Raw genomic sequence first — 22,661 nt, 5'->3', positions numbered from 1 at the left:
ACATTGGATAATTGATACAACAGGCTCACTGCTCATAATCTGAATGTAACACTCTTGCTTCCTGCTGACAGCTCTGTGAAAAAAATACTTCCTCAGAAGTATCAGATTCAGCTGAATGTATTCTTTAATTTCTCACAAGGAAATCAAACACCTCCTTCATCTCCTGGCTTAGTGGGTGCCCACGTAGGGCATGTGTAGATGTGAGAAGAGGAACAGCTCTGGAAAGTGGTTCACCATCCGTACACCAGCAGCTTCCCTATGCAGGGCCAGGCAAATATGCTGGCTGAGCAGATTCAAATGCACAGAGTTCTGCTTTCTGCAGTGCTGGTATTCACTGCCTCCCCAGCACAGAGAGAGAGAGCAGCACCCTGTGCCAAACCATGCTTGGACATTAAAGTGATTGTGCAGGCATGCAACTGTGTTTCTACGTCAAGCAGCCACCACTAACACACCCCCAACCTCACTGTCCAAAAGGGAAGAGATTCCGTTTAACATCAGCAGGTGCTGTCAGCCCTTTCCGTAAACCCTTTGTTAGTATCTCTCATCTTCAATAAAAGAACCCTGTTCTTCCAGAGCAGGGTGCAATATGAACACTAAAACAAACATCAAGACCTTGTCTGCCACTGAGGGTGCAAGGACAGGATCTTGGCTGCCATCTGTAAAACTGCTAAACCCTGAAAGTTTGCTTCTTTTTTCCAGAAGAAGAAGCTTAAATCAATAGATCATTATCTGGTCTCTGAAACAGACATCTTAGCACTCTCTTTAAAACCTATTTTCCCTCCCCAAAAGCTTTTCTAGGACTGGGAGAGCAACAAAGAAATATCCATACTGTGCTTTTATTTCAACCTTGTCTCTGACCCTGAAAACTGTGGAAAAATCTTGGACAGACACTCTTCCCTGAAGCGTAAATGAAAATTGCTTCACTTCCGTGGCATTACACAGGAAAAAATGACCTCACGTACACCTTGATCCCTCAGAAGGCTGTTGGGATCTGATTACAATGAGAAGGAAAGCAATATTTGTGCCCACTTTTGCCATAGTGTGTAAGTATTCATCTAGCATGTGAGAACAACTGACACAAATCTAGGGAGGTGGTAATGTGGCACAGCTGTTAGGGGGACTGTAAGGGACATATGGCTGTCTAGAGCCAGAAGCAATTGTTTAATTTCATTAAAATAAAAGGAAAAGATGTAGTTGTAGCAGCATTGGTCCAGCCACATAAAACAAGTTCAGACTGATAATATTACATATGAATTAACTTTAAGTGCAAAGGAACATGTTTTTCTAATATGTGTGTGCATACACATATGTGTGCTTGCCTGTGTGTGTGTATATATATATATTTACACATACACAAAAATGTACACATAGGCTTGAGGCCAGACAGTAAACAAAAGGGGCTGGCAGTGTTCATATTCATATATGAATATGAGGGAAAAAACCATTATCAGATTTAATAAACATTTGCTGGAATGATGGGAAGATTAAAATGAATGGCTCATCCATACTATGCAATGAGATGGAAGAGTCTTGGTGTTTTACCTGTTAGAGCATCCTGATTACTGCTTGTCACAATGAGGAGGTTGTTTTTGCAGTTGCCATGCTCTGTTGTGTGCCAGTGAATGAGTTCTGCAACCTCACCCCCACAGACCTGTAAATTGTCATGGTATGAGCCTTCCCCTGGCTCTTGAAACATGTCAAGGAAACACATTCCAGCTTCTGGGATGCCCGGATTCATCTGCTGACACCCTGATGGGTTTGTTTGGAACTCTAATTTATTTAAATCTATTGTTTTGAAGAAAATAGGGGGCCCTAGTGCCTATTAGGCTTCATTTTGAGATGCTTAAAAATGCAAAACAGCTTAATCTCAGTAAAACAAAGGGGTTATGCTGAAATAGTTACACACAAACTAAAAATAAAAAAGGCAGGGAAGCGCAAATTCCTAGGCTATCCTTAACTCCTGTCTGCTACCAAGGCTTACAGAGCTGTGGCGTGCTGAAGGCAGCTGAGACTGGTGCCACAAAGGCAGCTGTGAGATACAGACCTCCATATCAGACTGGGGTCAGGCTAAAGGGACCGTTTCACCAGCATCATCTGAGTATGACCAGAATATCAACACATACAAAATAATTTTCAAGCACATTCCCCTTACTATTTAATTTTAAGGGGTTATAATACCAATTGTGATGAGCCTGTGAATATGTAAACAGAAATGTTTTTCAGGCCTGCCTGAGGATTACACAAAAGCTTGACATACTGCTTTCTCATGCTACAATGGAGAGAGAACTGAGCTGGAATTTGCCTGTTTTAACTTGTCCCTGGCACCATGACTTTCATTGTTGCATTTTTCATAGCCTGATTACAATTTATAAATGTGTCAAGGAAACCACTGTCATTAAGATGCTGTGTTTCCACAAAGACCACACACTTTAAAATAAACCAACAATTCATATTACTAAGTTGGCACATGGTATCTCTATTTTCCAATGCAACATTGCAAGCTGGCTCCCACCATACTTAGCACTTATCTGTTTAATTTGAATCAGATTAATAAATTTAAAACACTTGAGGTTTAAATTTGTAACTGATTAAAGTAAAATTAAGAGAAGAATGAACTTTATCCCAGATAAGAAAAATCCCACTGGAAAATGAAACAAATTATTCCTTAAACTTGCAGTTACAATGTGCAGAATAAACAAGTCACAGCTGATTTTAAGCTGAAAGGTTGTATCACGCATCTCAAAAAACTGGAATTCAATATTTGAGTTTGAAAAAATGGAAAAGAAAAAAGAAACAGAAAAATTTCATACTAAAGGGACCTATTTTCTTTAATGTAAGTTGACTCAAATCTGAATTTCTCCTTAAGGGGCAAAAAGGAAATAAGCATTAACCAAAATTGGTCTTCATCCATGGAAGAAAATCATAGTCAACATATATCTACACTGTGCATCCAGAATATACAGTCAATCATACTATATATATAACCCTGGGAAAAAAACATTGAAAGCCATTTCTTCCTTGCCTAGAATAGTTGTTACCAGAACCATTAAAACACTTCAAGAGCTATAAACTTGGAATTACTGATATGCTACTAGAAACCTCCATGTCCCACCACTTTATATATAAAGAAAAAAAATATACCTGAAAAAATTACCAGTAAAAAAATCCCAAATCCTACTGATAAGGAGACCTAGTTGCAAGAATATAGAGAAGATGAATACTTAAAGAAAGGAAAAATTGGAGAAGCAGCTAAGTCATGTGAGCAATGTACAGTAATTTAAAAACTCAGTGAAATCTCAACAGGCAAAATAATTAAGAACAATAAAATGGAATTTTTAATAAGAAGTGTCTGACTAAGGATTAAATACATTTCAAGGTAGAGAGATATGAGGAATGACACCAGAGAAAATTTAAAATGTTCACTAGACATTTACATTCTATAAAGAGAATTATAAAATGAGAATTCATCTATTTTATGTAATACAAAACATTGTAAAATAGCTTAAAAAGGCCACATCTGCCATGATTAAACACAGGCATAAGTAATCAACAAGTCTAAGCAACTTACTTGCACCCCACAATGCCTAAAATTGCTTAGCTGAAGGGTTCTCCAATTCATTAACATTTATAAATTATTTATATTATAATCAATCATGGAAAACTGGAACAATTCCAATAGATGGGAGTACAGCCAAGAAAAAGAAAATTCTGGGGCTGGAAAACCCTGCAACACTCAGTGACAAAAATTCATGTCAATTTGTTGAAGATCAACTTAGAAATGTTGATCAGTGTGCAAAAATTATCTGACAGTCTGCAGATTTTTATTCTGTAGCCATTTCTAACAGGAATTAAAAAACAATGAAAGAGCTAACAACATAGGCTAAAGGACGGTCTCAGCATGAAGAGATGCATCATCTCAGCATCTAGATGTTGGTTTGGTTTTTTTCTGAGCCACATTCCATAATGTATGTCCTTAGGCTGCCAGTCTTTGCAGTCAAATCCTGCTGCTAGGTGGCAAGTCCCTCTGACCTCTGATTTTGTGGAAAAGGCTCCTAGAGTTTTCAAAGGCCTTTGAAACTGGCTGTTGAGCCAGTGGGTTCAATGCAGTATCTATGCAAACAAACCATCACCAGCAGGATGGAAGAAGGGTTCAGCCCATGGAGATTAAATGAGTGTTTGCAGATTCTTGTGATATCTCTGAGAATGAATGAAAAATCTGAAAATTAATTAAAAGCACAGCTTCACAGCTGAGACCTTGAACGTGGCATTTCATCCGGAGCTAATGTTTATGAGCAGTTACACTCTCCCTACCTTGGCAAAAGGCTATAGATTAATAATTGTGCTGCTATTAATCTTTGGATGAAGTGGAACATAGTCATTAAACAGAGACAGCCATTTACAAGGAAATAGATGCAGATGAGTACAGAATCCTTTCACTGGATGAAAGGGGAAAATTGGCAAGAAATGTTTTTAAAGGCTTGGTACTAAAATGATCCTATTCTGGTCACAAATAAACACTTGAGTCACCCCCAAAAGTCTCTCTGAGTCAGCTGCAGCATAGTCAAGACTGATCCTTACCCCACCCTTCTGAAGCTGTGTCTACTTTTCAGTTAGATCAGAGCTCACTGTCATGATTTCCATTGTCCCATCAGCAGCTCAAGCTCTATCCTCTGACATTTGTATGAGCAACTTGTGAGCTGCAACATTTTCCTTTTGCTGCTTTTTGAGGCTTGGGGCACAGAGACAGGGGCAGTACTACATGTAGTCTGCTGCTAATCCAGCATAATGGTCCACCTGGGATTTTAGGTCTTCCCTTACACTGCTCTTGGTCCAGAGCCAAGGCAGCCTCAAGAAACTGTCTCAGTTCCCACTACCAAGGCACTCAGTGAAAAACAATGTCCCAGAGACTCTCTACCTAGATTATATTCTTTTGCTGTAATTTCCCATTGTCTACCAGTACCAAAAACAGAGGCATCACTCTCAACCACAATTTGCTCTGGAAGTCCCTGGAACATCTAGTGGCTGACACCACTGCCAGCACAAAAATCCAGGTTTGATACCAAAGGTCCTCCTGATAGCTCTGGAATAAAATCCTTCCTGGTATGTTCTTTTTCTCACTTATAAAGTAATCTTTCTGAGTATCATCTTCGTGGAGCCTTCAGAGACGCAATGGGCTAGAAAGAACAAGTTTTCTACTTCAACTTTGACCTAAGTATAACCCCCAGATTCTCAAGTCTCCCTAAGGTTTTCTGAACCAATTTTACAGGTCCTATTAGAATCAAGTGTCTTGTGCAGTGTGAAGAGGAAGCAATTTTATCTACTTGTTATACTATTGCATGATGTGGGAAAAATACACTGGCTTCTTTAAATGACCTATGACTGAGAAAATAAAGCTGGCAAGTGGCTAAATTTAGACATACATAAACTTGTAATTTAGCTACATCTTTGGAACCATTTAAGTAAAAGAAGAATCTAATCAGGTGACACATGCCTACCAAACTTAATGGGCAGAAACCAAGCAGAAACGAGTTCATTAAATGGCGAAATGTGAAATGAAGTTAAAAATATTTATCAATCACTTTCTGGAAGATCACAGAGTAATGGAAAATTTTCACGAGTTTGACAGGCATTGCTTTTCCAAAGGCAATTTGTTACCTAGGAATGTGTGCTTTCACTGAAGAAATCATTCTTGCTTTTTAATGACTTCAGCATTAGGCACAGAATTTTGATATCAGTATATTTACTACACAGCTAAAGACAGGGTCTTCAGATTCCTGATGCTTTAATATCTTCCATTCTTCAGAGCCTAGAAAGTCCTAATGTTCCCTGATAGTAGCAGGAGAAAATCTTTTATCATCATGTGTAGAATGTCTTAGTCGTTCTCCAGTGAATATCACAAGTTATCCAAGAAATATTTAAGGAGAAAATGATTGAGGAACCTGAATTAAGGCCACTAGAAAATAAAATTTTTGTTTTGATTGATTTTGTTGGTAATACAGATAAGCCTCTAGTCTATGATAGGAATGTTTTATTGACTCCCCCACTCTTGAGGAAGCTTGACAGGAATTAGAGAACAATGTAATTGTGGCTATAGCATTATCATCTCTTCAGAGGAAGCCTATCTCTTTGTGTTCATGTCTTATCTGTGTTGTCTGGGCTGTAACCATTTCTCACTTCTATGGTTAATTTGATAACAGTTGGTAAGGATTACAATATGCCTCTACAGAGGATTCAAGTAAATTATCCTTCCCAATCCTTCCGTGGATAGATTATAACACTTCAACAAGCTGGTTTTCCACACTTTAACAGAAGGGCTTTTTCTCCTCCTGTTTCAAAAAGCTTGTGAGCTGAAACAAGTGCCTCTGCTTTTACATACTTATTCCTTAGCATGCACTTGTAGGCATTTAATAGTTATTAGGCTGCATTGTGCAATTTAGATCTTTAAAAAGACAGAACTAATACAAGAGTAAGGGTGTATAATTTCTGGTCTCATTTGTTAATATATAATAGAAAATTATTATGAAACTGATAGAGATTATCCACAGCTTAATTGTTAGAAGCAAACAATCATTGCATATTGTGGCAAAAAAGACAAGGTGTATAAAATCAAGTAGTATGCACACATTTTGCAGGCCAGATAAAATCACATTATCTGCGAAGAAGAAAATTATTATTTTTACTGACTGACTGTCTAATAAGATTCAACTTTCACTTGCATATAGTCACACAATGACCCAAAATTTTTTAGTTCCTATCCTGACTGGACTTAGTCATAGCAGTAAGTGGAAGACAATGAGAAGGAAAAAGGCAAGTTGGAAACAACAGAAAGCTGGTCAGTAAATCATAAATCAGTTCTCTGTTCATCTACAGTTAATTTCTTGTAGATGTTCCTGACTCCTGCACATAAATCATCTTAATAGGAGAGAACAAAAGGGAAAAATATCTGTTGTTAAGGACCCAAAATTCGCATACTGCGTATCTTGTGAGATCTTTGCTTTAGTTTGCTTCTGTGAACAAAGCACACACTAACTGCTGGAGAGCATCTTCCAGCTAGGTTTCAGCTGACAGGACTTCAGCTCATGTGCTGTCACACCACTTGACAAGAGGAAGCAAAGCTTAGTGGGGAGGGATGATAAAGTCATTCACCTCAAAGAGGTGATGAGGAGCACTTGATTCAAACTAAATGTGGATGTTGAGTGTGTTGCTGTACAGGGACACAACCTACAATGCAGCAGAACAAGGTTAATGGTTAATGATTTAGTCATCCACGTGCTTCATGGCCGTGATTTCTGCAAGATGATGACAGTAGTGTCTGTCCTGCATGCTTTGTCTTTTCTTCCAGTCCCTTGGCACATGGGCATTAGCACTGCACTGCCTTTCTCTTCCAAGAAAGTGGAGCAGGGGATGAACCAAATTCTCACTTTTTCTTTCTGCCTTTCTGCCTTTCTATCAAATGCCCACGCTGGATTTGTGTAGGCACAGCACAGCTGCTGGCTGGGATACTCAGCCAAGCTCTTGAAGGGAGCTGCCATCTGCAAGGAAGTCCTGTACCTCAAGAGTACAAGATAAAAAATTAACCAGCTTTTACTTTCTGCAGAAGTGAGCAGAGATTCCTCCTCTTGCTAAGAACCTTTCTCTTCCTGGGCCCCACAGACCCCAGCTAGCCCAGCAAAATGGCCATCAGAACAGCATCATGATGCTCTGTGGTGTTGGAGCCTGGGAGAGAGGCAGGAGTGTCACTGTCACAGCAGATTGCTGTGGCATTCTCCATCACTAGGGACACTCAGTCTTCTTTGAGCAAGACTTAGACAATTCCTGAGAAAAAAAATACAAAACTATTTGGCTTCTATTGAGCAAGGCGACTTTCTTTCCTAGAAGAGAAACATTTTTTAACCTGGGCTAATCTGAAGCAAGTACTATATTTATCTAAGCTAAATTAAAAACCACCTTAGCTTGTCAGTACAGCTGGTGTCTGCAGAGCACTTTCTCTAAAGCATTTAAGTAACAAGGAGGTAGCCACAAATCAGAGGGAAGTTAAATTGAATGCAGAATAATTTAAAATCCATTACCAGTTTTCCTTGCTGTGCATACTTTTCTCTGAGGAAGAGGTGAGAGGAGGGCTTAAAAGCCATTTTATTAGCAACAAGTGCCTTCTTATGCATACCTTTCTCTTTGAGCTTTTCACATGCTCATAAGATGCCACAGTCACACAAGTCTTACCCAGATTTCTTACAGAGTTCATCCTGGAAGAGCATTCCCTGAATTTGCACTCTGATGAACCTGCTTTCTCCTCCTCTTAAAGACTGTGAATCTGGAGTAACTGAAGAGTCTACCCAGGTTTTAGTTATAACATCCTTCTTTTGAGATAGAGGCCAAAGAAATCAAGGAACAGGAAATTTTCAGGGTGGGCAGTGAACTCTGGATTTTTGAATGACAGCCCATGTAGCAAAAAATGTAGAGAAAAAAAGGTACAGTAAACAGAAAATAGCTATCAAAAATATATGTTTCCCAAGTTTCACTGTTACACTTCTCAATTTTGCTCACCCGGGTTATGATGGTTTCCATCAGCAATAGATACTATAAATAGCTAAACACGGGCAAATTTCCATGGGAACAAAATGCAATCATCCGTTCAGCATAGCCACCTGGTTGAAAATGGCAGCTATGTTTGAAAGTAGCAGTTCTATTCCATTCAGTTCTATGCCTACAATAAGCAGATATACCAAGAACTACAGCTAATGTTGTTTTTTTCATAGTTTAAAAGGTACTACCTCAACAATTCACCACATAAGTTTACAGTTCACCAACCTTGATGCAGATATAAAAGCTGTAACTGATCATCTACTTAAAAAAATTAATGAAATTACTTTCACACCAAGCTTGACACTGCTTTAGCTTTAAAATCCAGTGTGAAACCCCATATATGAACTCTTTGTATATTAATTTTATTTTTCTATATGATGAAAAAAATTGTATCTGAAGGCTTTTGGAAAGAAGAGTCTTCGGGATTGCAGTTTTCATGAAATGCTCTGTAGAAACCAATCTGGAAGCTAAAATTCCTTTCCCCACCTTTCTTCCAAAAATTAGGTGCCATGTCGGGGCATGAGAGCACCCAGCTCCCTATATACAGCCTTCACAATATTCTTTCCCAGTGTCTTTGTCTGTTAACTGGAGTATTACATCTAGGCATGGGAAAGTAGCTGGCTTAATCTCCCTGCACATTCCTGCCCTCTTTGCTTGTAAAGGCAAAAAGATCATAAATAATGATGGAGAGTGTCACACGGACACCTGTGGGGCTAAGACCTCAGATTATTTCACAGATTGCCAAGCAGCTGCCTAAAATATTCCTTCTATCCTCCATTTCTTTTTCTTACTCATTCCCCTAGAAATTTACACAGAAGAAACAGTCTAGAAGAGCTCTGAATCGTAAGAAACAAGAAGAAGCACCACATTTCCTTAAGTAGATCAATCTACAAACAAAAGATTTTCCTTTCTGGTTGGGAAAGCATATGGAGAAAACCACTTTATTGGGTAAGGGCTGAAGGAAAAATAGCACTGATTATGCCATTCACAAATAGCATACTTGGTGTATCACAATGGTGATGTTGCTAAGGACAAAGAATGTTCAGTGAAATCAGTGTCTAAGACAGCTGACACTGTCCATACACTTTAAACCTAAAGATTCTCCCTTGCAAGAGGGTGTTTTGCAGTTGTGTTTCATCTCTCTTCCCTGGGACCCTGCAGAGATCTCTGTAGCAACCTGTGCTCTGTGGCCACACCAATATGCCCCACTGTCCAGCATGTCCTGGGTTGAGGTTGGGAGCAGAGCACAAAGCAGCAATCAATCTCTGCAAACTGTGCGAAAGGGGATGTTGAATCAGTTCTTCAGAGTCATAAAAGAAATTTGATCTGTCTGAGGAAATCTGCTGCAGAAAGCAGATTTCATAGGAGAGAGTCACACTCAGATGGGCATATTTCTCTGAACTGGAGAGCATCTGGCATACCATCAAGCTACACTTACATTACTAATGAGCTAAACGAAAGTTTTAAGTGGCCCATATGTGCCTTTTGGAAGGACCAGGAATGTGACAACTGAAGACAAGTCACAGGATGTTTAACTACTACAGAACCAAAGCTGTCCAGACAGATGCTCAAACTGTAGCTAGAACCAGAGGAAAACAGAAAAACTTCAAGCACAGAGACTATTCAAATCAAAATTATGAGCATGATGGAGAATTTGGCCTGTTAATGTAAAGATAGAAAAATAATTAATGCATTGCAGACTACAGCACTTAAAGGAGAGGAAGAAGGCTGAATAACTGAGATTTTTGTCATTATATTATGCCCATGCTTTAAATTTCACCCCTCTCTAAGACCAAATATAACTCTGCTTATCCACTACCACATAATTTTGCCTATGGTACAAATATTGGACAGTTTAATTTCAATAACTAAATCTCTATTGTAGTTTAACCCCAGCCAACAGCTAGGTCTCACACAACCACTTGCTCACTTGCCCTCAGTGGGATGGGGCAGAGAATGCAAAGAATAAAAGTTAAAAAAGTGAAGGATTGAAAGAAAGAGTTTAGAAGATAAAGCAAAAGCCCTACACACAATGAAAGCAAGCCAAGGAATTTGCTCACCACTTTCCATAGGCAGGCAGTTGTTCAGGCATCTCCAGGAAAGCTGGGCTCCATCAGGAGGATGGATCAGATGACTTAGGAAAACAAGCAGCAGCGTTGCACCTTCCTCCTTCTTTCCCCAGCTTTATATGCAGAGCATGATGCCATATGGTGTGTGACATCCTGGGATCAGCTGTCCTGACTCTGTCCCCTCACAGCTCCTTGTGCTACTCAGCCCAGCTGCTGGTGGGGGCGTGAGAGAAACAGAAAAGGCCTTGACACTGTGCAAGTGCTTCTCAGCAATTGTGAAAACTTCTCACTGTTATCAGCACAGATCTGAAACACAGAACCACAGGAACTACCAGGAAGAAAATGAAATCTATCCCAGCCAAAATCTGCATAGACTGCCGTCCTCTGAGTGTTTTACATAGCAGAACTGATGCTTATGCTACTTTTTAGAAATGGAGAGATGGCACAGCATTTGGGCAGCTCTAGAGTTCTTAGCAATTCTGCATCTCTCTCAGATCCTGAGGAACCAATACCTCTGGATTTCTTTTCTCATTTACTACAAAAACCTTAACACCTTTCTTTTTTTCCAGTGTCTTTCATATTTACTTTCACTACTTTGTAAAAAATAGCCACAAAACCAGGTGGACTGTGATCTAATACACTACTGAATTAGGAAGAGTCTGGCTCAAGACAGTCTGGCTCTCATTTTTCATAAGAATGCCTGATATCAGTTCACTTAACATCAATAATAACAATTAAAAAAAAACCACACTCTGATTAAAATAATTTGTAACTAGATGTAGCCATGCTAAACACATGGAAAACAATGGAAAAAACAGTGTAGGTAATGTGTTCCAGGATATCACCAAAGGAGTGAAAGAATATTTCCTCACTGCTTACATTATTTTAAATACAACACAATTCTTAAAACAAAGTTTTGAATGGAAAGAATCTCTGTCCGTAGCCTGTATTTGTATTTAAGCTGTGTTTAGGAGAATAGATCAATGCTGGCTCTTAATTTGAAGATATCTCACCCTTGTTTTTGTTGATTTGTGTTCATTTTGCCACTGGTTAATAACAGCTTAATAAATATAATAATAAAACCTCCCTGCCTAATACTTAATTTTGAGCTTGTCTCATTGAGTTTCCAGATATTAGTTCTTGTTGTGTATTTCTCTGCTAATTTAGGAGCACTTTTGTATTCATTTGTTCTTCCCATGAAACATTTATATACAAATCAAGTAATTTCTCCAACTCCTCTAGTATAAAGAGCAACTTGATCTGCAAGTATCTCATTATACAGCTTTTTCTCTTCCTTTTTAGTAATTATTATTGCTTTCTTCACTCTGCAATTTTTAATATCCTTTTAAAAAGTATGAAATGGAAACTATTTCCAGGTTCTAACTTGTACTCACAAATAAAATTATGTTACTGCTTCCATACATTTTTCTTTCCCTGCTCCAAAGTACATGCCACCATTCCTGTCATTGTAGGAAGTGTCACACTGATCCAATGCACCCTCTAATCTCATTTTCAGAGTCACTACTTTTCTTTCCCTCTATTTTTTAATGCTGGTCTGTGTTTCTAGACACATTATTTGATTTCTTCTCATACAAAAATGCATTTCATTTAAATGAACTCTGTTGTTTAGTATTCTTGATCTCTCTGAAGAACTGATTCTACAGTCTGGCAGAGCACATCTCCAATACACTTGCAAATGTTAGGAGCAGGAATTTAACACTGACTGCTGAATATGTTAAATAGTGAACTCAGAAGAGTATCTTCCTTCACTAACTTATCAAAAAACTGTATTTTTTTCAAAACCTTTCAATTATTTTTTATGCAATATTTCCTTCATTGAAAATAGGAAGGACATTTTCCTTCCATTTCCTCCCATGATAAGACTGGAGGGAGATCATTTTAGCTGTCTATCTTTACCTTCCTTTATGATGTTATGTACACTCTTCTTACTGGGGACTATCCAGACATTTTCCTCTAAGGAAATCTCTCCTCTTGTGCCAAAGTGGGATATGGGTGAAGCTCAGTGTCAGTCCTTCTCCCATGCAGCAGCATGTGCTTTTGACATCTCAACGAGTGTCCAATGTCCACCTGCCTCCCAGTATAATGACAGGGCTTCACAGTCCCACTCAGTCCTTTCCTTATGGTCTAAGCCAGATTGCTAGAAACTTCTTTATCTAGTTTGTGTAGCTGAAGAGGAAAGACCTGGGGATGTATGAGAAGACCATATGGCCTTCGTGGTCATCAAAGGCAGAATCATGCTCTGCCTTTCTGGGCAGAGCCACACCTGCACTAGCGTGGGTCATTGTGGACTGCCATGAAACCACCACCCACGGAGCTCTACTACAAAAGAGAACATCTACATACACTCTGCCCAAGGCCTGCTGTATCCAGCAGCCAAAAAGTGCTGCCTAGTCACAGCTGAACAGCTGTGAAAATAAACCTGATCAGTTGCAACTTCATCTGTGGAGCAAGTCATCTTAAACCAGGCTCAGGTCTGTCTTCCACAGGGATCTTCCAATAACATCAAGTGCAAACATGTTGAAAGGTTCTCCCTAATTTTCAGAGCCAAATCTTAGTGATGCCATCCAGCCTGTCACCAGCATATGACAAACACCAGGAACGGGACAGATGCCTTTCCTGCCAGCAGTCTCCTGCTCTCAGATAATTCTCAGAGGGCTCTTTGTGCCAGTGAAAATTAATGGAGTTACAGGCATACATAATCCATCAATCTTGGATATCATAAGCTGTACCTAGGAATCCTCCACTTGAGTTACAGGAACGAACCAAACCCATGGAAATGTACACAGCTGCTTTTTAATAGGTGGATATACCCCTGAGAGGGAGATTCTAGCAAGCTCCCAGAATAGCCCTGTCTTTGTATTTGGGAAACACGCCCAGTCCCCAATCTTTTAAGCACTTGCTTTATTACCTGTCAGCTATACAATTAGTCTTGTACAACATGGGGTTATACACCCTGTTAGTGGTACAGCTATGCAAAAACTTTTCTGGCAGCAAAACTGGATCAAGAAGTTCCTCTTCTTGGTCCAGCTTTTGCTTCAGCATTTCTTCACTGTTCCTGTGCGACTCTCTGAGGTGCTGTGCTCTTGGTGAGACTGCTGAAGTTACCAGAGTAAAAAAACAGAAAAACTTCCTACATTGCAGTCTCTTCTCCAGGAAGGAAAAACATGTCTGGAGGTCAGACAGAATAGAAGAACTATGAATTTGTAAAAGCTTTTCCAAGTAGAGGCTTTTCCAAGTATTAAAAAAGAAGAGTGCAGAAAGTACTTGAACTGACTTTGCCATTCTTACCAAGAGCTCACACTTGTGACTGCTCATAGAGAAACGTGTCACCCACCTTTGTTCAGGCACTCAGACGCCCTGCCAGAAACAACCTAAGCATTCAAGCTGCAACTTAACATTCAAGGCAATTCTGTTTGAGATTTAGCTTAAGGTTTTCTCAGCAAAAAGGGAGACAATTATAGTTATAGGATGGTAGCATAACTGAATTATTAGAGCAACAGTCTGGATGAGAGAAGAGCTCCCAAGCTGTTCCTGTAGACATTGGCTCTGCTGACACAAGGCAACCAGGAACAACAGACACTGAAAGCATCGAGCGTAGTCTGGCTTGGCTTCAACTCACTAGAACTCCCACTTGAAAAGTCTCTTTCAGAAGTCAAACAGCCATAACCCAAGAGAAAGTAGGGAAAGTGAACTGAATTAACAATCCTTGAATTCAGAATAAATCTGCAGGTAGTTTTCATTCTATTTACAGCAAGACAAGGATAAAGTTGTTGCCAACTCTTTTAATTTCATGCAGTCTCATCAAAATTCCCTGCTACATTCGTCAAGTAAGGTCAAATATTTGTGACCCCACTACTCTGCAACTTGCTGGAAATTTGTGTAATGTTCTTCCTAAATTAATTCATAACTGATTTATCCTCATAACAACACTTTTTTTTTAGTGTCTCTTTTCCCACATTGCACCATGTATTCTAGGAAATATCTTCTTGCAGTCATGATTTTGCTAGATAAACAAGTCAACCTGTTTAATTTTTCATTTGAAAAGAAAATGCATTTCCACATAACTTTTCCAATAGTCTGTCCTCTCCTGCTGTAATCAGAGTTCAGCTTTTTTGGGCCTGGTGACTAGCACTGCACACAGTGCTTCAGACATTATTTCACTGTTGCCCTGGAGAAGAAATAAATTCTAAATATTAATTTAGATGTATGCATTTAATTATCACTTTTATTATGTACAACAAGAAACTTAAAACGATTATCAAGGTCATTCTTACAGCTCGTACCTCAGTATTTTGGCATAAATCTGGTAAAATTATGACTTGATAATATTTTCCCTCATGCTGTGTTTTGTGGCAACATGATCCATGATCTGAATTGAAGACAAATGAAAACACTTTTTCTCTATATATTGTTATGTCAGGATTAAATAATTCATGAAGCATAACTTAGATAATATAATCAACAAATAAATAATATGCTTTTTAGTCTCAATAATACTTTCTAAACATCTTATTCAACGTTATCTGTAGACTATAAAGATTGTATCTGTTTTCCAGAAACTGAAATCTATGCTAAAAACCATAGAGTTTGTAGAATGCACCCGTTAGCAGTCCTTAAAGTGTACTTAATTTTATCTCTAAATTTAACCATTACTTTTCATTACTTTTTACTAGGGTCTCCAATTTCTGATGCTTTTTTTTTTTTTCTTCATTAAAGTGATAAAATGAGTCAACTGTTTCTATTCTAAATATTAAGTAACCCCAGCATGGTACTAACTGTTATGCAAAGCTGAGGTGCCAGAGTAGATTTATCTGTTTTGTTTCTTGACTGTTATGAATGTAACCTGCACGTGTCATTGGAGCAAAAAACTTGTAGACTTTTTGCAATGGAACAGGGCTTTGATATGAGGAATAATGGTGGAGGTGTGTGTTTGTTGATTTTTCTTATGTTTTGTTGTGGGGTTTTTTTACAGTAAGACCTCATATGGCACAGTAAGGCTTTATATGGCACATAGGTGTGTATCTTCAGCTCAGGTAGTAACTTGTGAAAAAGCAGGTCCCACCTGAAGAAAGAAGGAAAGTGCTATTCTGATTTGTATCACTATGAACCTAGAATGACTACTGAAGAAGTACATGGATATAAAAAAACAACTACTGGTTTAGAGGGACATTCATTCCATTCCTGTGTGACTCAATGGTCACCTCTTGAAATTTAAGATGCTGAATCTCAGGGCTGCCATTTTAAAATTGTCAGAGCAAGTTTTGTCCACAACCTCAATATTTTACAAGTATGAGTTGTCAAAATTTGTGTGTGTAAAAATTACTACCCCCATCACCCCCAAGTTTTTCACCCCCAAACAGAGGAAATGGAGGCAGCCTACACACAAGCAAGGTAGGAAGAATCTTGGGAGTCTTGTCTACCTTAGAACCACCTCCTCAGAATGAAAGCCATCAGAAAGCCATCAGAATGAAAGCCATCATACGTAGACAAAATTATAGCAGAAGCTACTTTCTTAACTTCAAAGTCTCAGTAATTGTCTGAAGGACAGTTGGGCCTCTTAATTTTTTTGTAGGAACAGATATCTTTAGTCACCTAAATCAGGGAAAGAGAAATAAAAAGGTTTGTTCTTACAAGCTGTTCTGTGAGGATATATTTGCATTCATTTGTCTTGCCTGCAGCTCTGAGTGCATTCACTTATACAATATAGCTGAGTACAACTTGGCAGTTAAAAAAAAACCTCATAAAAATTAATATCACATCTTAAAATTATTCTGGTTGTTTTTGCTTCTCCCATCTTCTTGAACCAGTTCTAGCCTGCTGGAAAGGCAACAAGGATCCTCTTTCATGGTGATTTACCTAAACAGGACAATAAAATTCAGCTCTGTGACCATTCTGAATAAGAAAAAAACTACAGATTTTGTTTACTGGGGTTTTTTTTTTGTTTGTTTTAACCACAGCATCAACATGAATCATGTAGAATAGCAGGGAGTTGTTTCTTCATGCCTAAAGTTATTTACTAACTTTGTCTCATTTCAATATGTACATACTTTGCATGAAACAGAGGTGCAGACAACAGCTCTATATTCACAGGTTTGTTTTTTTTTCTATATATTAGATGGCTCTGTTTAGAGTACCTGAACTACAAAAGTCAGTTTATACCCCTGTCTTGGTTTGCAGCTGTCTTGAAGCTTTAGGGCCCAATTTTGGTGGCCTTCCAGATATGCGACTCTCTCACAAGTTAAAGCAAAGTTTGATATTAGAATTGAGATAAAATATTGGACTTATGCCTAGCTTATTACACTTCAAAGAGTGGCACTTCAGCTAAGGGAACAGAGAAAATATTCCTACTTCAAACACAGTAGTCATCTTCTGTTTAGTGGACCAGAATTTTCACATCATTACAAGAAAATTTAAGCTACTGTTAGTAAAAAGGAAATGGCACCATTGTATACCCAAATATCTTAAATTTGTAACATGCTTAGAGAATGTAGTCAGCAGTAGGCAAACACAAATACTATATTTCTTCCAAAAAACAAGTGTAGTTGCCATAAAGATATGTGTACACATATGTATTTGAAAGAAAGCTTTATTAAAAAAAAAATTAAAATGTTACATCCTTCCCCTACTTGTAAGCAGGATAAAGATTTTGTAAACTGTTCCCTGTGCCATCAGTTGTGGATGAGGAACAGGAATGCTGCTGACGGCAGTTGCTATTCTTTTGATTCACCAGATACATGCCTTGCATTCCTGTGGCAGCTGACACCACAATTACTCCTTGTATGGGTAAAAGGGGGTGGGGAAGGAGGGAGTTCTTCTGGAGAATAGTTGGTTTCCATGGATAAGCCTAGTTTCTTCTATGGAAGTACTGTCAGCAGTCAAAATCATGAAGCCTTTATACTCTAATACCATTCATACTTATCTTGTGCCTTTTAGTAAAGATTTCTGAGAGGGGAAAGCTTAATGAGCTTCAACCTTGTTTTCTGAAACTTTCTGCCAGTAAAAATGGGGGGAGGGGTGGGGGAACAAGTTTTCTTGTACATGAATGAAATGTCTGCTGAAATTTGGGAAAGTTCTGCCTAGTAAGATTTTTGGCTTTCTTTTTACATTTTCCTTTTCTGTAAATTTTTTTTTGGCTAAAGATAGTGAAGAAAACTTGAGAGTTTATTAAATGCTTGATTTTTGTACATGGCAGAAGAATTTCTGTAAATAAACAACCGGTGTAAGAAAACTAAAAGACCTTGACATGTATTTTACTCTTAAAAAAAATCCAGTCCAGTGGTCACAACAGTTTCATAGTCACCAATATCCATAAACAATTAAGGGTTCTGCCTGGTCTCCAGTGCAAAGTTTTGAAAATATGCCCATAACCAAAGTGTTTTATAGACTTTAAATAAGGATATATATATATAATATACAAACCACACTCTAGTGACTATTAACCTAACTTCAGATATTTCTATTGCATCATGATGAATGGACAATTTGTGCTTAGAGGTCAACATCTTTTCCATTCATTAGAATTTGAACAGAAATAGGTGATGCGGAGCTGCCAAGACTGATGTTTCCTCTGCAGGCTACACAATTTTTGCCCTTTTCAGAATCCAAAAGGGAAGGCAGTGAAATCTATTGGTTTCCCTCCAGGTCAAAACTCAAAATGCATTGGGAGTTTAACGATTTGTGTGCATTATGAAACAACTTTGTCACAGATATGTTTTAAATAAAAGTCATGTTCTACTTCCCTGACTTAACTCATAACTTGATTATCCAAATCCAGATTTCGCAAGAGCTTTCATATGACCAAACAAATATTACATGCATTTTCCTCTTACACCTATATTTTTCCTGCTATCATATTCAAGACTGATGTTTGCTATGAGAACAGTCAAGGGTACCTTGCTGTCCAAGAAAAGAAAGAAACCATTTCAGTGGAATCCTTATCTTTCCTCACAAGCCCAGACCCTGATATCTATAACTTGTGAATAATTACATGCAGCTATTCAATAATTTGATCCTCTGTTTTTTATGTTTCATGTTTTAAAGGCTGGAGGATAAACTAGGACAAACCAACATGTATTTATCTTCCTTCTCATTTATACCCTTCCTACTGACCATGAAATGAAAGAGAACTATGTCTGAAATATAACATGCAGGTTTTATTACTTCTCATGTGAATTCTTACTTGATATGTGATATTTATATCCCAGGCTCTCCTTAAGAGAGTATGCTTATCTCTACACCACTCAAATACAGAAATACCCAGTAAAAACTAGATTTTGCACACTTTCCCCTCCCCCTTCAATATTTATATATTAAACAAGTGCTGCTATAGAATCAGTATGGCCAAATGGCAGAGCTGCAGGTTGCATGTGAGCAATTTACCACCAGATTGGAGTTGCACGGCATTGGCAGTGTGTTCCACCACTGACTGTTTTCTTTCAGGGACTATCTTCCACTAAGATTTCCTTTTACCTGAGCAGTTCAAAGCGTTACACAGGGATGAAGCCAGTCAGTGCTCTCTTCCTCCTTAATTTAAACTTGGTGTTCATTGAAAGAAGTTTCAAAGAGCTGTCTAAGTAAGATGAAAAGGATTTTCAGAAACACTGTATACAGGTGTAGAAATTTCAGAACACAATGACCTTCTCAGCAGACCTGTGGCCGATCTAGATTCACGTACCCCTGCTCCAGCAGTGACTCAGTCTGTATGAGCAGTTTCCACAGACAGAAGAGCAGAATTGGTATGAATGTTACCCGAGGAAGAAAACACTGTGTGGCTGAAGCCCAGGGAGCTGCCCGGAGGCCCTGGGCAGGCTGATCCCAGATGCTTGGGATCAGAGCTCGCTAGAGGGTGCACACACTCCGCTGCCTCCCGGCACCAGCGCTGCAACCTGCTCAAGGAGCCCGCCTCGGATTTTCAAGTGTCCTCAACTGCTGAAAGCAAAATGAAAATGATAAATAATCCTAATGAACAGACATAAAAATCACCGTTTCAATTTCCTCGGGAGGGTTTTCCTTCAAAGAAATTTGGGTTTAGAACCAAGCCTGATTTTTCTGATGGGAAAAATATAATGCTAATGAAACGATGAGCTTGTTAATGAATAAATCCCATCTTGCTTTCCAGAAACACAAAGGAAGTTTTCCCAACCCTTTCTATTTTCAACATTTGCACTGGGATAATAAAATAATCTCATTACCATATGATCTGTGGAAAAAAAGAGAAACAAGGGAATCTTGACAGACTGTAAAATGAAGACTTGATTCTCCCCCGTCTTTTATCAGTGTGTTTTCCTAATCCTGTGTTGCTCAGCATTTCTGGTGTAAACAATTGCATAGCCAAATGATTCAATATCATTGCCAGTTTCTTTTGAGCAGCAGCAGCTCTTCTGGAAACAACAGCTGCAAGTTCAGGCTGAAGTCACGGAAAGAGGCGATTGTGCTGTGGAACAGCCATTTTCTGCTGTTCCTTGTACCCACCTTTCCAAAACAAACCAGTGGTGGGTTTTCATGTGATTCTTGTCAGAGATGTGTGCAAATATATTTTTATTTTGCTTAAAACCCGAAGAGCTAGTGCATTCAACTCAATATGTTTTCAGCTATGAACTTTGCATAATTACCACACAAGTCACCTCAGCCTTATGGTGATGGCCATTTTCTGTGGTCTAAAAAAGCCCTTTTGAAGGGTGAGATGCACCCTTCAGATTGCATATTTGCACATCCACTCCTTCCATTTCCTCCATCAGGCTCCAGATCCTCTGGACAGATCCTTTGCTTTCCCTGCTGGTGTCTGCACCTGAAACAACAGTTGCATATTCCAGTCTCTGCTTCTAGTTTCTCTCCTACCCTCTTCTCTTCACCACTTCAACTCTTCATACTCTCCCTTTTTTTTTTCCTTTATAAAGTTTTGCAAGAAAACTGCAAATGTCCTTCTAGGCCCAATTGCAATTCCCCCCTGTTGAAATTACTCTTGATTCTCTTCTTGCTATACATTCTTCACAGGTTGTTTGCTTTTGCTACCTATTTCACTGGCATTGGTCTTCAGGCACTCTTGCATGAAGGAACTTCCTCCTAATCCTTATGTCATATGTATCCCACTCTTAATTCAAAGCAGTCTGAAGAGAGGTCTCCTCAGGAGAAAGGACAAAGTCACACTTAGTCAATCTTGCAAGCGGATACACAGAAAGAATTATTGACCATTTCAGAAATGTCAGGAGGTTAATAGCAATCAGCTCTATTTATGGAGGTGTGTAAGAAAACAACACATATTTTGAGTCTGTGTTGCTGGGAAAGAAGGGAGAGAAGAAGAAAAGACTGCATAGGACTAAAACTTATCCCTTTGTTCTAAAGGGCCATAGAGAAATGTTACTGCATTAACTGCAGCCTGCAAATCTCAGTAACTTGGCAGTGTAAAATGAATGTTGCCAAAGAGACAACCTTTATAAGAAACTACTGTAGCCCTCTCTAGTGGAGTGCACCATTCCAGCCCTGTCAGATTGCTGTAGGTCATGAGCTGAACATATTGAGGGTTTATTTCTCTAATAAAGAGAGTAAGTCCCTTTTCCTGCATCTGGATTAAAGTGATCTTTCAGCAGCTGCCAGAAAATCCTCACTTGGTGCTCACTTGGTGGTGGTAACTGGGAATCTTTCCCCTCTGCTGCTCATGAGACGTTTTTCCAAACAAATGCGGATAATGAATTTTTAAAAATACCAAATAAAGTCTAGTCAGTACAAAAAAGAAAGGAAATGTTTTTAAATACTGATGACAGTTTTCTCTATGTGCATTTTCTCACTCTTTTTTAATACTGGGTCTTTGACATTTTAAAATTGTCTGCAGTGCCAAACCTTCATTCTAAACAGATCAATCCAAACTGAGCGTGAGGTAAGAATCAATATGGCTTGGGAAGAATTAAACTTGTGTCTCTCTTGAGTCTTTGAAGGCTCTTAAAATGCCAAATATTTTTTCCATCAACTGTATCATAGTCAACCTATTAAATAGCTGAAAGATGCTTCTTAATTTTTTTAAGCATTGCTCTGAATTAGGGAAAGATTAATCTTTAAACAGCATTGGCTGCTACAGGATCCTGATAAGCTACCCACACAGATATGACACAGGTATTTGGGAGACATCTTTATTCAAGGAATTTTCATTCTTCCACTTCTAGTGTTTCACACTCTGAGACCTGACAGATGAGAGACCTTTTTGTGGCAAAGATCTCGCTTCAACTATTACTGCATGGAAAAAAAAAAAAAGACATGACAGAATCAAATCTTTATAGAGTGAAGCAGAATTGCTCAACTTGCCATGAAATTCTTTGCCTGCAGCTTTAGCACTCATGCAATTCCTGCCAGTTTTGGTAACTCCAGAAATATTTGTTTCTAGCACATCAGCTATTGAGTTGGCTATGTTATTTGCTGAGACACTTTTTTGATTATTCCCTTTGAAAATATGACAGTTTGTTACAAGCCAAGAAGAGAACATGGGAAATCAGCATGATTTTGGGACAGAATTGGGTAAGAAAGCCTAAGATGACATCACACAATTTCGTTTTCATGAAAAGATGGTCTAAATAGCTGTATGGTAGTATTTAAGACTACATTTGAGGAAAGATAGTATACTAGGAAACCAGTTTGTCTATTAGAACCAAATTTTGAAAGTAATTTTGAATTAGTAATTGAATGGGAGAAGCCAAAAGAATAAGTAGTTTATAAATCAGAATACTGGCTTTTATTAAAAAACAAACAAACAAAAAAAACCCCAAAAAACAAAAACAAAACAGTAATAAGCCACAATTAGGCCACCACATTCCAATTCATGCAGAGCTCCTTTCCCCGCAATGGAATAATTTAATACTCCTACCCTCTGTAAGGAGTTGTAGGCACATCAAGACTACCCAGCTTCATCTCTGCATGTTGTTCCAGGGTTCTCCCTTTATCCAAGAAGAGATACCTTAGCAAGCAACTTTCACTGCATCAAACCTTTGCAGCAGATCTAGT

General features: G+C 38.6%; 1 long non-coding RNA gene across 6 annotated transcripts in view; it reads right to left on the bottom strand.

Annotated features, from left to right (window-relative positions):
• Nucleotides 1–22,661, bottom strand: part of LOC135294815 (uncharacterized) — a 66,676-nt gene that overhangs the window by 24,207 nt on the left and 19,808 nt on the right. For 5 of the 6 annotated variants that reach the window (XR_010356837.1, XR_010356831.1, XR_010356833.1 and 2 more), the window contains exon 1: nt 10,644–10,860. The exons of the other annotated variant lie outside the window; for it this stretch is intronic. This is a non-coding gene — a long non-coding RNA (uncharacterized LOC135294815). Of the gene's footprint in view, nt 1–10,643; nt 10,861–22,661 lie in introns of those variants that run through there. 6 annotated transcript variants of the gene reach the window in all.

The sequence above is a fragment of the Passer domesticus genome, chromosome 2 (genome assembly GCF_036417665.1).
Source record: "Passer domesticus isolate bPasDom1 chromosome 2, bPasDom1.hap1, whole genome shotgun sequence".
NCBI classification, from domain to species: Eukaryota; Metazoa; Chordata; class Aves; order Passeriformes; family Passeridae; genus Passer; species Passer domesticus.
This window is presented reverse-complemented; position numbering and strand designations above follow the sequence as displayed.